Source organism: Talpa occidentalis, unplaced genomic scaffold (assembly GCF_014898055.3).
Source record: "Talpa occidentalis isolate TD23 unplaced genomic scaffold, MPIMG_talOcc4v2.1 talOcc4.10, whole genome shotgun sequence".
Lineage (NCBI taxonomy): Eukaryota > Metazoa > Chordata > Mammalia > Eulipotyphla > Talpidae > Talpa > Talpa occidentalis.
Genome location: NW_023600993.1, coordinates 5,558,406 through 5,572,461, shown reverse-complemented (window position 1 = coordinate 5,572,461; position 14,056 = coordinate 5,558,406). Strand labels below are relative to the sequence as shown.

Sequence of the window (14,056 nt, the reverse complement as noted above, 5' to 3'; positions counted from 1 at the left end):
GAGTTGTCCTGCCCGAGGAGCAAAGGGGTTGGAGAACTTGCTCCCTCGCAGCTGTTCCCGGGTGCTGTGAGTGCTAGCAGGTCTGGCTTGCCCCCCATGTGGGCTGCTGCTCCCCCAGACATACTCTTGGGCAGGAAGTTGCACGCGTCTGCCGAGGGAGTGTTGCGCGGCACTCCCAGCCTTTTTGAGAAGCCAAACAGACTCTCACCATTAAAAGGTTGCTGTATTTTCACCAAAGATGACATTTAAAGACCACATATTCAGAGGAGACAAGTCCTTCCTCCTCCCTTCCTCAGACTCAGCAGCTCTCCAAACTCCCTTCCTCTCACTTTTGGGGCCCCTAATATACATCAAGGTCTGGTTTACAACCCACCCCAGGCCCAGGAAGCCCCAGAGAACCCTCGGGCACCTTTGCCCGCAGGGAAGGGTTCAGCAGGGCTCCACGGGTCAGGTAGCCGGCGGGGCTGTGGCTGCTCCCTGGCTGGCTCTGTCCTGCCCTCCCTTGGCTCACAGGACGGTGTGGTCTGCTGCTTGCCATGCACGCTCGGCCTGGACGCCCTCCCCAGCGTCCTCTGCAGCTCCTATCACAGCAGGCTTCCCGTGTGTGCCACACTCCTTCCCAGCAGCCAACTCCGGCCTCTGTCACAGCCACGTCCAGTTCTGTTCCCGGGCTTCTCCATCAGGTCCGAGGCCTCCAGGTCAAGCTGCGGTCCCCCATCAGAACGCGAGGGTTTGCATCTTTAGGACCACATGCAGGACAGGCTCTTGGTCCTGGTTGAACTTCACCTGGATGAACACAGTCGATGGAGGAGCCAGGCCTGTCCCTTCTGGCCAGGCTGGCCTATGGTCAGCGCCAGGCTCGTTCTCTTTCACGGGGAAGTGGCGTCCAGCGCAGTCAGCCTTTTTTGTCTCTTTCTACCCTTGAGCTCAAACACCAGTTTCGCCCTTCCCTCCGCTGACTGCAGAACCCAGCTGAAATCACCCTAAAACAATATTGGAGTTTGTGACAAACCTGAGCTTGTGTGGGCCTATCCCCTTGCTACCCCACCACCCCCTCTTGAAGAAAAGAATTTCTCCACTTTTATCTTTGAAGCCTGCTCACACACCGTGCTAGGGCCTGGCCCACCATGGACACGTCCATGTCAAACCCATAAATGGTCAATCCTGAGGGGCGTCTGACACCCTCTGTGGCTGCACGGCCATCGCCTCCCTGCCTTTCTCCCCAAATCTCCCTCTGACACCCACAACCTCGCCACACAGCCCCCTCACCCCCCACCTGTCACCTCTACCCCGTGTCTGCTCCCCTGTACTCAGAGAGAGCTCCTTCCGGGGTGGAGATGCACCAGTGACGCCTCCTCTCCTAGATCAGCACCCTCAGCATCTCAGGTGCAAAATGGGGATCAGAAAATAATCTGGGGTCTGGTTTCCCAGAATTAGAGCTTGCGGCGGGCATCCTTGTGCATGGAATTTGTTGAGGGGGTGTGCTCGGGAACAAGCTGTAGGGGAAGGAGGGAGGCAGGCAGGGAAGGGGGAGTCACTGGGCAAGGATGGGCTGGGGAGGCGTCCTCTCTCACCTGGATCCGCCCCATGGGAGCACCGGAGGGTGATTTCACCCTAGAGATGTGGCCACCTCGTGGCTCCCACCAGCTGAGGACAGGACCGTGGGGGAAGTTACAGGCAGGGCTGGAAGATTAGGGGGCCGTAGGGCTGCAGGCGCAGGGCTGTGGCTGGCCAGCAGCAGCTTCTGTCTGGAGGATGACAACAGGCATTTAAAACGCTAGAAAGAGTAACGGAGACTTCGTGGAGTCCGGCTATTGCTTCTGTCACTTGTGCGTTCTTTAAAACTCACTAACACCCACCACTCCTGTCTCCCTTACCACCCCCACCCCCCACCCCCACCCCAGGCTGCTCGGCTCTTGACAGTTTCTCTTCTCACTTAAATTTTAAAACCGCATACGTAGAAGATGGGAGCATTCTTGCTGGGATACACCTGATATACATTGGGCCTGATATACATTGTCTAGAATGTTCTTCCGGCTCTGTGGCCTCCCCAGAGGGTGTCCATGTTCATCTTCTTTGGTGGCACTTTGTGACTTGGTCCTGCCTTGTCTTGGGGGTGGGCTTTCCTGCCTCCCAAAGAGGAGGGACCAGCTCTGTTATTCCCATTCCCCCTGCCTGCCCGCTCGGAGGGTAGGGGCAAGGTGGGTGTCAGGTCCATGCTGGACAGTCCCATCCTGGAGATTCAACCATGAGACCTGCATCAGCCCCAGGAGTCCCTCTAGATCCTGGTGACCGGTTCTTAGGTATGTTGGGAAGGGTGGAGCTTAAAGAAAGCCTTAGCAGTGGCTTCCAAGATGAACATCTTGCTCATCAATGGATTTCTGTTTCTCCTTTTGTTTCATAAGATTATCACTGGGGTGTGGGTGCATTTAATAGCTTTGCCACTAAGGTCATAAGACATGGTCAGTTGTGGTGAATGGGAAAATAAAGTCAGCTTTCATCCTGTCCCATCAAAACCACCTCCAAGGCGCTCTCGCAGGCCCTGGGAACCCGTGCCATCTCCATTTGCTCTGCCCATTTCTGGCTGCTGCCTCTTCTCTCACCCTTGTTATGAACTTGGTGATGTGCTACTACCCCAGGGCCAGGCATCCACCTCTTCTTCTTCATGTGTCTGAGGGAAGCAGCCATTTCCCTGGGGACTTGCTATCCTGGAAAAACCTCCAGTGTCAAGTGCATCGGGCTCTATTAGTGGCTGGGAGCTCTGGGTGGTCCCACTCCCTCACTACCAGAGCCCCTTCTACATAGCCAGTGGCACCTCCTGTGCCCACACATCTCCCGTGCTCACCTCACACACCTGTGGCCACAGCTGGCTCTTCCCCTCCCTTGCCCCCCAGCCTCAGGGGAAGAAAGTGAGGGTCAACCAAGAGAAGGGGTTCAGCTGAGTCCCTAGGGAAAGAGGGGCAGAGCCAGGCCTGATGCGCTGGTCCTGAGCCCAGTGCCTCACCTGATACCCACCATCCTGTCAGCCACGTGAGGCGCTCCTTGCTTCGTTCCCCTGGCCCTGTGTGCCTCTGAGGTGGACACAACCTTGATCTTCCTCCAAAGCCCAAAACTGCCAGCCTGCTGATCAAAAAAACCTAGCACAGCTGTAGTGTATTTGTTCCATTGAAGAGCTTAAAAATTTTTTTAAATTAGTTGATGACATTTAAAGATCAAGAGTATTCATGTAAAAATACAGATGTCCAACTTCTCTCGAAAAAATAGAAAGCTGGCACTCTAGGCACTTATCCCTGCTTGGCCAGAGAGAGTGGAACTGAGCAGTGACTGGCCCCATTTCACAGGGCAGATGCCACAGTCCCCACCACTCCAGACAGTCAGTGTCAGCTGCTCTGTGACCTCACACCCAGTGTCACTTTTTCTTACTGAGATTCCAAAAGAGAGTCATGAGTCAGAACTGGTTTACCTCATTCAGGATTGCCAGGTTCCTATAGGCATTTGCGTTTGCAATCGCTGCTGTCCTTCAAGCCCCTACCAAATCATCCCTTAAGTCCCAGAGCCTTTGCATACAGTAGGTGCTTGAGAATAATTGTAGTCACCACTAGGTGTACGTAGCCTGGAGGAGATCATGGAACTTATCGCTCTTTTAACAGACAAACCAACAGGCTCAGAGGTGTCAAGGGCATGCCCAAGGTCACACAGCTCATGAGTTATATCATTAAGACTTTTGTGGCATCACTTTTACACTGAGTTGCCTCACATTCTGTGACTTTTCATGCCCATTCATTTTGCCTTCTCAACTCGCCTGCTGGTTTCTGAAGGTTTCATGAGAGATAGTAACCAAAGCTGAGATTACGACTGGGCAGAGAGGAAGCGAGAAAGGCATTTCCTTCCAAGGAACAGAAGAGACAAATACATGGCTTATTGCCAAATATGTATCAGGGAGGGCACCAGAACATGAAAGGCCTTCAGAGGTGGCCTGAGGCTCAGGGGCATCTTTGGGCACTAGGGAGCCATGAAGGTTTTAGAGCAGGAGCAGTCCTACTCCTTGTCTGGTTTCCTGAAGACTAGTGGGCAGGAGGATGGCAGTTGAGAGGATGCCATGTGAGACTGCAGAAGAGAGGTGTTGGGGGCCAGGAGCAGGCCCTGCTACAGAGGGCAGAAAGCAGATCCAAGGAGACCACAGAAGACCCGTTCATGAGAACCTGGAGATGAGGGGAGCCCATAGCTGCCACCTGGACTCACTGAGTGTCATTAGCTGAGATGAAGTAGGGGGAGGTCAGGGTTGGTGGGGCATCCATGGGGAGATGCCCTCTGGGCGCCCCAGAATTAGCGCGGAGCTATGGCTGGAGCTGCCACGCAGCCTGCCAGGAGAGTATGAGCCTGAGAACCAGTGCTCTCAGCCAACAGGAGGCCAGAGACACCTCCTCTCACACCTGCTGGGCTTCCTGGCCTCCGGACCTCTCTCTTCCTTCTATTCTTGAGTGCTCAAGAGTGAACAGTCCCTGCCCCGGCCGGGGCTGCAGGGCACAGACCCCCAAGAATGAACAGCCTCTGCCCAGGCCAGGGCTGCAGCTCCCTGGCCATGTGAATATTGGCCGCGGGCATGGTGACTGATCCCAGCCCTTCCCAGGGGGCAGATTTCCAGACGGCAGAACTCTGGGGTCTCCTGGCCCTCAGACACCCAACCAAGGCCTGGGGAGACCTCGGGGGTCAGGCCCTCCCTCCCGAACAGCCCTGTGGGTGCACATCTCTCTTCCTGTGAGCAGCACATTTGGCTTTTTATAAAGCCAATAAATAAATAAGCAAGCGGGCATGATTAATTGATGGCATGAAGCAGACCGAGGCGCTGGGAGTCAGGTGGCCGGCTTCCCGGCGGGGCTAGTCTTCTGGGGACCGGGGGCCTGTGCCAAGGGGGGAGCCTGCCTTGGAGAGGTGCTTTCGCTGCTTTCTTCTGCCTTTCTCCTTGGGCAGAGCCTCTGGCCTGTCCTCCAGGCCCTGGGCCTGGCAGGCTGTAGGTGAGGGGCCAACAGGTGCCCCTCACCTACCCCACTCTTTCTGGGTTCTGACTGCTCTTGGGCTGAACACCCTAGGACTGACCCAGCTGCTCCTCACCCCCTCCCAGTGCCCGTGCCCGCCTGCACCTCAATTCTGCCCACACAGCGTGACCCCAACCACAGTTCCAGTCGTGCTGGGGAAGCAGAGGCACCTGGCTCGGGACGGCGGGAGGGTCCCTCCCCGGCCGAGGACTAGGGCGGGCCGGTGGGAACGGGCGGCGGACGCGGGCACCTGGAGGCGGGGCCCGGAGAGAGGCCGGGACCCCTCCCCGGCCCGCCCGTGAGCGCGGAGGGGGCCGGGCCGGGCTGCGCGCTGCGGTCCCGCGGGCGCTCTCCGCGCGGAGTTTGGGGAGGGCCGCGGGGCGCGCGCGGGAGGCGGCGGCGGGCGGGGGCGGCGCGCGGAGCGCAGTGCAGCGGCGGCAGAGGCGGCAGAGGCGGCGGGCGGCGGCGGGCGGCGGCGGGGCCGCGGGGCGAGGCGAGCGCGGGGAGCCGCGGCGCAGGAGCCGCAGCCGCAGCGGGGCCGGGCCGGGCCGGGCGCGCACCAGCGGCAGCGGCAGCGGCAGCGGCAGCATCTCGCTCGCGGAGCCGGCGCAGGTGAGGCAGGGGCGGCCGGGCCGGGGCTCGGGGCCTCCTCGCGCTCTCGCGGGCTCCGTCTCCTCCCGCCGGCGTCCCCCGCGGGCGCTCGGCCCGGCCCGGGGACCCCCGTGGCGCCGGAGCCGCGGCCCAGCCCGGGCGCGCCCGGGGTCCCCTCGCCCCGCGGAGGCGGCGCCCGTCAGCGGTGACCTTGAGCGGGCACCGGCGCGGGCGGGCGGGGGTGGGCGCCTGCGGACCCGGCGCCTGCGGGCCGGGGAGGGGCGCGTCGCGCCTGCCGCGCGCAAACTTTCCGGGCTCAGCGAAGCTCGGAAACAGGGGGCGGCCGGAGCGCTGGAAGCCCCGTCCTCGCCCCTCTGTTTCCTCCTTCCCGGCGGGCGCGGACTTCTCCGCCTGGCTTCCCCCCTTTCCCCTCCCCCTTTCTCCAGGCCCCTGGTCCTGACAGCGGGGGACATGGCCAGACCGGCGGGCGCTGGTCCAGAGCTGGGGGCTTCTCCCCTCCCCAAAGGCGCTTTCCGAGCCTCCGAGAGCCGAGGCTGAGCACTGTCCGCCGCGCTCTCTGCGTCTTTGGCCTTGGCTTTTCCTGGGGCTTCTCGCCCTGCCCACAGCCCTTCCCCAGGCAGGATGCAGGAGTCCCCAGTCTGGTGACCCGAGAGCACCGAAGACCCAATAGCCGGCTGGGCTCTCAAATCTGAGGCTTGATTTTTCAGCCATCAGCAAAGACTAAAGAAAATGGGCTTGGTCAGGTACCTCCAGGCCCCATGGGGGAGCAGTACAGGTGCTGGACCCCTGGACTCACCCAGAGCCTGGTCACCCTGAAGCCTTGTGGTCTCAGGAGGAAGCAATCCTGGCTATCAGGTATCGCCTGGCTTTCTAGAACAGCTTTGGCCTTGGAAAAGGGAAGCAAGGCCCAGAGAGGGTGAGCCTGCCTCAAGGTCACACAGCCAGCCTGGGAGGAACAGAACTGAGCTTTCTTACAGTAGGTTGGGAGGGATGGAGGGCGCTCATGCTTGGTTCCTGCATATGGGGGATTTGGACTCTGGGACGCTTGGTCTGTTACTGGCTGTGTGACCTACTGCAAGTCACTTCCCCCCTCCGACTCACTTTACCTGTGTGTGAAATAGCAGTCCTGCCGCCGGGGCTGTTCTGATGGCGGGGTTAATGTTCTGAAAGTTCTTAGCCTCATGCCTAGCGTATGGTCTGGGTCCAAAAAATGTTGGCTGCCAACCCATGACATTTTCTTTCTGAGTCTGGAAGGGAAGAGATCATTCCTATGCTCTTCCTGCGCCTCTGGCACCTAGATCTAGGTGGTTTCTCCCTTGTGGCTCTGGGGCAGCCTTTGATGAAACCCTGAGCCCCCCAGTTCCACGTGGCAAAGTTGGTGGCATCAGGGTTCAAGGTACCCTCTGCAGTCCACAGGACCCTCTAGCCAGGTCACACCTGGGCTGTGGTCATGGGCACCAGTACTGTATCTGAGACCCCCTCCCCACCAGGCTGGTGGTAGGAGCGTCAGCCTCTCCTCCATCTGACCCTCGCTTCTCCCGACCTGCGTGAGATGTCGTTTCTTCTCCCAGAGGTACTGCAGGCAACAGAGGAGAGGGGGGAGGCGTATTCATTCATCCATTCACTCACTCACTCACTCACCAAGTCTTGAGTCATGTCTGCCTGAGTCAAGTGCTTGGGAATACAGAGAAATCATCTGGCAGTCGTGATGCCCCTTGCAGGTGCAGGTGCCAGCACTAGCTAGGCACCGGGGACATTCATTTATCTGACAGTTATTTCATTAAGTACGGAATAGGGGCTGAACACTGATGTGCCTGGGACACGCTGGTAAATAAAACAGAGCTGATTCCAACTATTTAGGTTCACCACACAATTTGTCATCCAAACTGAGCCACTTTTGAGAGAGAGAGAGGTTGTCAAGATCCCAGGCATGAACCAGCATTGTCTGGTAAAACTGGAACGAGTGGCCGTCCTGTGACCTCCTGGAATTTATACCCCCAAGTTCAGGGAGAATTGGTAATGTTTTCTGAGCTTTTTGTCAGGCTCTGTACTGACCATTTTTGGGTGATCTGGTTTAATCCCCGCAACATGGTGAAGCTGGGGTTACCATCTGCAGGCAGCTGGTTAGTTGTGGAGCTGGGATGGCCTCTGTTCCTTAACGGTTGAGCTGCACCGTCTCCCCAGAGAGAGCGGGGACCCTCACCCTCTCAGAGAAACCCAGGGGTGACAGGTAGGAGCATAAATGCTGTATAGATGTGCCATGGGGCCAGATGGAGGCACTGGTTCTGCCTGGAAAAATCAGAGGTGACTTCCCGGAGGAGGAGACCTTTGAGCTGGATCTTGAAACAAAAGTTGGGATTTTGACATATTCTTCAGGTTGGGGAAAGGTGTTCCAGGTCCAGGATACTAAGGCGTGGTGGTATAGGGTGTGTGGACTGTTTGGGAATGCCACCCCAAAATAGATGGCTCTAATTGTGACAGGATAAGAGTCAAATCTGAAACAGTGGAAATTGGCAAAGGTCAAGTCCACGATTGGGGTGCTGTGGCGGATGGTGGGCTCTGTGTTTTAGATGCTCTGAAGGGGAGGGGCCAGAGGGAGAATTTGTTGCACCGGGTTTCCCTTTGACGAGGGTTTTCTATAACCTGATCTATCCTATGGATTGCCCACAAGGTCAGAGAAATCACTTTGTTATATAGAATCGCTGCAGAACAATTTTACCAGCATCCATAGGAGCAAAAAGGTTTCATCAAGCAAATTGATTGCCAGCAAGAGAAATATTAACCTACTTTAAGGAGAGGGATATTTTGGTAGCGTCATTTGCAAATAAGGCATACGTTCATTATAAATTAGGTCTTTTCTATTTGTTAAATCACATCCAAGGAACTCTCACTTCCTCCTCTCTTCCCTCCTTATTATGTCACCTCTGTCACGGTATAAGTCTGAGTGTAATAAAACGGCATAATTTTCAGACTTTTCATTCATTCAGAATGGCTTCCCTCCCTCCCCGATGAAGGGGGATTAGTAAGGTTGCATGAGAGCTGAACATTTGAATCCATTAATAGAGAGCAACAGTGGGGCCTTGGGATTGCAAACTCAGGCTAGAAAGATTGAAGAAGCAGAAGAGAATTTGCTGGAAGGTAGTGAAGGAGGCGGGAGCAGGGCCAGCCCCGCGGGCCTGTGACAGTGCTGTCACTCGGGGCTCCACGTCAAGACAGGCCTCGCACTTGATTTATGCTTTGTGCCCCCCCCCATATTGAAATTCTTGATCATTTTTAACAGGGCACCACACTGTGTTTTTGCACTGGGTTCTACAAATTACGTGGCCAGTCTTCGCAGGGAGGAAGAGGGGAGGGAAAAGAGGTGGGTGGAGAGGGGAGGCGTTGTTAGCACCCCGCTGCGTGCCAGGGAGACCCTTCCCCGTGTTTGTCCATTTCCGTCTTCACGAGAATCCTATGAGATGGGGGATATTGTCTGTGTTAAAACTGTACGTTTTATAATGATGAGACCAGAAGATCAGGAGAGGCTGCTGCTTTACTGGAGAGCAGCCCCGGTACCCGAGGGGCTTGTCCCTGTGGGCAGGGGAGCAGTGGGGGCAGGAGGCTGGCAGGAAGGAGAGCATGGCAGGTGTGGGTGAAGACTGGGCCAGGCAGTGTAAGCAGGTGAGGATGGGCTGGTTTGAATCATTTCAGTGACTCTAGGGCAGAGTCGCTGCCCTTAGTCTGATACCCAACTGGGGTGATTCAGCCTGCAGAATAGCACCCAGGGTGTAAATGCCCATCAAGGTGGGATGAGGAGGTAGTGTGGACCCCTCTGGGTTGGTTGGTTTGCTTGATCACGGCACGCAGGAGCCAAGTCCCCTACTCAGGACCAGCCCTCGGAGGGTCTGTCCCTCCAGCACCAGTAAAAGCTCCAGAGGTCAGATCATCAGATACGGAAACTAGATAACTTGGTTATTACATCCCCCACTTTTAGATGTGGAATGGAGTCAGAGCGGTCTGTGTAAACTGCCCACTCAACACCAGCGCATAAACTGGTTACGTGCTGAAGGGGGCGACCCGTCTGGAGTCCCTGGGCTGTGTTGTTCACAGCCAACGTGGGGCACCAGGGTGATGACCCCAAAAGCGCACCTGTCCTCTGCAGGCCTCTGCCCATTTGAAGAGCAAATGAAGGACAGGCGGAGAAACAAAATGGAATCCCCTCCCTCCCTTACAGAACAGAGGCCAAGCTGGAGGTTGTGGTTTAGGGTTTGGGTGAGGGTCAGGTGGGTCAGCTGAGTGAGGCCACACACAGGTCCTGCCCAGGTCAGACTCGGGGAGGGAGAGGGAGCACGGACAAGCTCCTCCCAGAGGAGGGAGGGCAAGTGAGCTAGCCTTGTCCACGTCTTCCTCCCAAGTAGGCCACAGAACTTTACAGTTAGGTTGCCCCTTGGCAAGAGTATCTGGACCAACTCCCATCTCGCAGAAAAGTAGAGAAGATTGGTCCAGGGAGGGAAGGGGCTTTTGCACCGCTTGTTTATTTTTTTATGGGTTTTGTTTTTTTTTTTTAATCCTAGAGAAAAGTTAGGGCTAAGCCAGGTCCCCAGCTTGCGAACTTGTTAGGGCCTCAGTTCCCATGTCATTTATAACATCTGTCCTGGGTGTGTCTGGGACATGGCACATGTGCAGTCCTGGATCTAGCAGTTTCCTGGGGCCACTGTAACAAAGGACCGCACATGGACCCACTTCAAACAACACAAGTGTATTCTCTCGCCCTTCGGGAGACCAGACAACTGGAATCACAGGGTCAGCCGGGCCACGTTCCCTCGGATACCTGTAGGGAGGCTCCTTCCTGGCCAATTCTGAGCTGCTGGTGGTGGCCGGCGATCCCAGCCGTGGCTCGCTGGGGCACCATCACTGCAGGGTCTGCTCTTCTCAGTGTCTCTGTCTCTGTTCCCAAGCCTCCCTCCCTCGGGGACTCCAGGCATGTTAGGCCAGGCCCCCCTTCATTGAGTACAGCTCACCGGGGCTTGATCGCATCTGCCAAGACCCTATTTCCAAAGAAGCCCGCGTTCACAGCTTCCGGGGGTTTGGACTCCAGCAGACCTACCGGGGGACACCCTTCAGCGCACCCCAAAGAGAGAGTAAATCTTTATGATTTCAGGCAAGAATGAGCTCTCCTGTCCCCCAAAGTGAACACCAGTTCTGAAGAATCAAAAGTTTTTAAGCAGGAGGAAACCACAAGTGTTCAGCCCGTGTTTAGAGAGCAGTCAGCCAAGTGGACACAATAGCCTGTGCCCTTCAGCCGAGCCCCCTGCCTGCGGTCCTGGCACCCAGATTTCTCGCTGTGTCCATGCGATCCGGGGGAGGTGGTTTCAGCTCTAGTTCTTCTCGAAAACAGGAGTCCAGCAGTGCACACCTGTGGGCAATTTTCTGAGGCCAAGTTCTTAGAACAGGGCATGGCACACAGTAGGCACTTCACAAATGTCAGCTGGCCTCATTCCCATCGTCACCTGTAACTGACAGAGCACTCATTCCCTACTTTGTATCTGTCAGTTTCATGGCAAGCTGCTCAACAAATATGGTGTCCTTTCCCCGCACAGTGGTTATTCAGGAACCGCCCCATCTCACTCCCCATGCCCCGGTTTCTGTTCTGCACTGCCTCTAGCGTGGCACCTGCTCTGGGTGGCTGCAAGCACACTGAGCTAGAGACCTTGCTGCCAGATGCTTCCCAGTTTCTTGGATGTGAGAGCAGTGGAGTGTCAGGCCCTGGGAGGGGAGAACTGAGGGGGAAGGAGGTGTGCCCCCCAAGAGGAAGTGTCCTCCACATCTGTGGCCCAGCTGTCCCTATGCTTCTCTGAAGATGGAAATGGCTGGGTATTTTTTATTTTCAACTTTGTATTCTCAGGCCCTGGTGCATAGTAGGGGCTTAATAAATGTGTTGAATGAGTGGATTTCGTATAAAATACAAATAGTCACACCTCCTGCACCCCACCTTGCTTAAGCAGTGGTTGCTTTTCACTGTGGGTATTCAGTATGTGACCAACTAGAAAAATCTACTATTTTTGATGCTATTTGAGGGGATGGACCATGGAGATGAACCCCCAGTGCCCATACTACAGACATGGGAGCCAGGAGCAGTGGGGTTAAGGAGGCTCACACAATGGTGGGATATAAGCGTGCGATGTATCAGCATTAGATAGAGATTGACATGTAGCAGAATCTCCCAAATGTTGCCATCAGGAGCAGATAAGAACATGAGGCAGGGGTATTATCTCTCAGCAACTCAGGGCACTGGATTCTGAAATAACTGGAAGTTTCTGTCAACAGCGACTCACAGTTCATGATTCAGTATTGAAATGATGGTTAAGAGTACCTATGAACAACTGCCTGTATGCTGTGTGATTTTGGGCAAGTGGCTTACCACCTCAGTTTCTCATCAGTAAAAGAAGGAAAGCAAATCTAGTGCATAGGATTGTTTTAATAATTAAAATATGTAAATATATACTATGTTCAGCGAAGACTGGATCATACATATCATCTCCCTCCATCGTCCCTTTCTTGCTCCCCACCCCCATTTCTCTACTTTATGGCCAACACATTTTGAGAAGCGACATGTTACCGGGAGAGGAGATGAAGATTTAATAAACAACATGGTATTTGCCCCTTTCTCCTTTTCCTCCCCAACCAGTTGAGGCAACATGGAAACGGAGCCTCCCTATGTCTGAGTCTGAAGTGAGATGAGGCAGAGCAGGGTCCCAGCCAACCCACAGTAGATGCTTAGCATCTCTGAGAAGAAGGTCTTTATTTGTCACTGGGGCTGGCTTGTTACTGTAGCAGAGCCTAGCCCGTCCTGACTGATGCAGGCAGACGGTGAGCTGAAAAGATTATTGCTCAGAGATGCTTTCTAGTCTTTTCATTCCTTCAAGTGTGATACCAAAATTTTAGTGTTCTCCTTTGCCTTGGCAAAACACAGCTCACTGCCCATCTGTTTCTATGCAGGCATTAACCTCCATCAACATTTTATCAAATGTCCTTCCAGATGCTTCTCTATGATGAATAGGTAAATAGATAGGTATTTTTTTTTTCTGTACCTTTCTTTCAATAATAGAGTGTGGGCATCTTAAATATCAACAAGTAGACCTCTGCCTTGTCTTTTATAAGCAGCCCTGCCATCATTTATTTAATGGATCCCTTTCTGATGGGCACTTAGGTTGTGTCCAGAGTTTTGCCATTATCCACACTGTGGTGTTCTTGTATGGGACCCCTGGGCATCTGTCCAGGCATCTCCCAAGGATGAATTCCTAGCAGTGGAGTCGCTGAATCAGGCAAAATTATTTGGAATGAAAGAGGAGAAGAGAGCTGTGGTATGATCAGGCAGAGAGATCTTTTTTGACTTAAGGGCAATGTTCAAGGGTCAGTCTACAGGAAGAAAGAGATGACAGGGAGCTTGCGGCTGGACAGGGAGGCTGGTGGGAGCAGAAGAGAGGGGTGAGGCGGTGGAGGGGGCTGGTTTTAGATGAGCCTCCCCAGGGCAGGCCAGCTGCGGGTGGCAGTTGCGTTTTGTGTCGAGCCCGAAGGTCACAGGCACTTTTGTGCCATGGTCCCACTGGCGCCTCACCAGCTCCTTCTGAGGAAGGGCCCTGTCCCCATTTCACGGGGGAGCAAAGTAAGGCCTGGAGAGGAGGTGGCCTCATCCGTTCCCAGCGTGTGGCTCCTTCCCAGCCAGGACAGCTCCTTGGCACCCCCTGGCCACCCCGGCCCTCCAGCCTTGGAGACACCATCTCTTCTGAAAGGTCTTGGAAATGAAGACAGACTCGGAAATGAAGATAGGTCACATGCGACTGCTTTGTGAAACTTTGCTCACCACCCCCCACCAACTCCCAAAGCAAGGGCTCAGAAAGGGCGTCCTGTGAGCCACCCCAGCCTTGGCTGTGCTGTGGAGCTGTGGAGCCCGGAGTCGGCTGTGCCTTTAGTGAACTGGATTCCCTGACTCGATGACAAAAAGTGAGACCTATTCTTCTGACGTGACCCACGGGAGGGAGTTGGTTCATGCCATCGAAAACCCACATCTTACTGCCCTCTTCTGTCCACCACCCTGTCCTGACCCTCTCCTGCAGACCTCGGAAGCCCAGACAAGTCAGGGGTATCTGATTTTCTTTGATGAGGGAGGAGTTCTTTCTAGAAGTCCCCTGCCCGCTTCCCCTCCTAGGCTGACGATGGGTCACATGGCCAGGTCTAACCAGTCACGGCCCGGGGAAGGGACCCAGGGTCTAAAAGAACCAGAACTTATCTCTGAGTGATTTGGGGGACACAGGTAGACACCCAACAAGGCTAGTGCAGGAGGAGGGAATGGCCACTGGGAGGGTGCCCTGTGTCTGCCTAACCCTGCCTGGGTTGGGCCATGTGAGCACATGGGATTGGGCCTCACC

General features: G+C 55.3%; 1 long non-coding RNA gene across 2 annotated transcripts; it reads right to left on the bottom strand.

Moving 5' to 3' along the window:
• Nucleotides 1-209: 209 nt before the first annotated feature.
• On the bottom strand, nt 210-3,368 carry LOC119252450 (uncharacterized). Of its 2 annotated transcripts, none has more exons than XR_008552558.1 (3): nt 3,005-3,368; nt 1,575-1,748; nt 210-983 (listed from the first exon to the last, which is right to left on the bottom strand). It is a non-coding gene; the product is annotated as an uncharacterized LOC119252450 (long non-coding RNA). The 2 variants fall into 2 exon arrangements; XR_005126820.2 differs by having other exon boundaries at nt 3,016-3,368.
• Between the last annotated feature and the right edge of the window lie 10,688 nt (nt 3,369-14,056).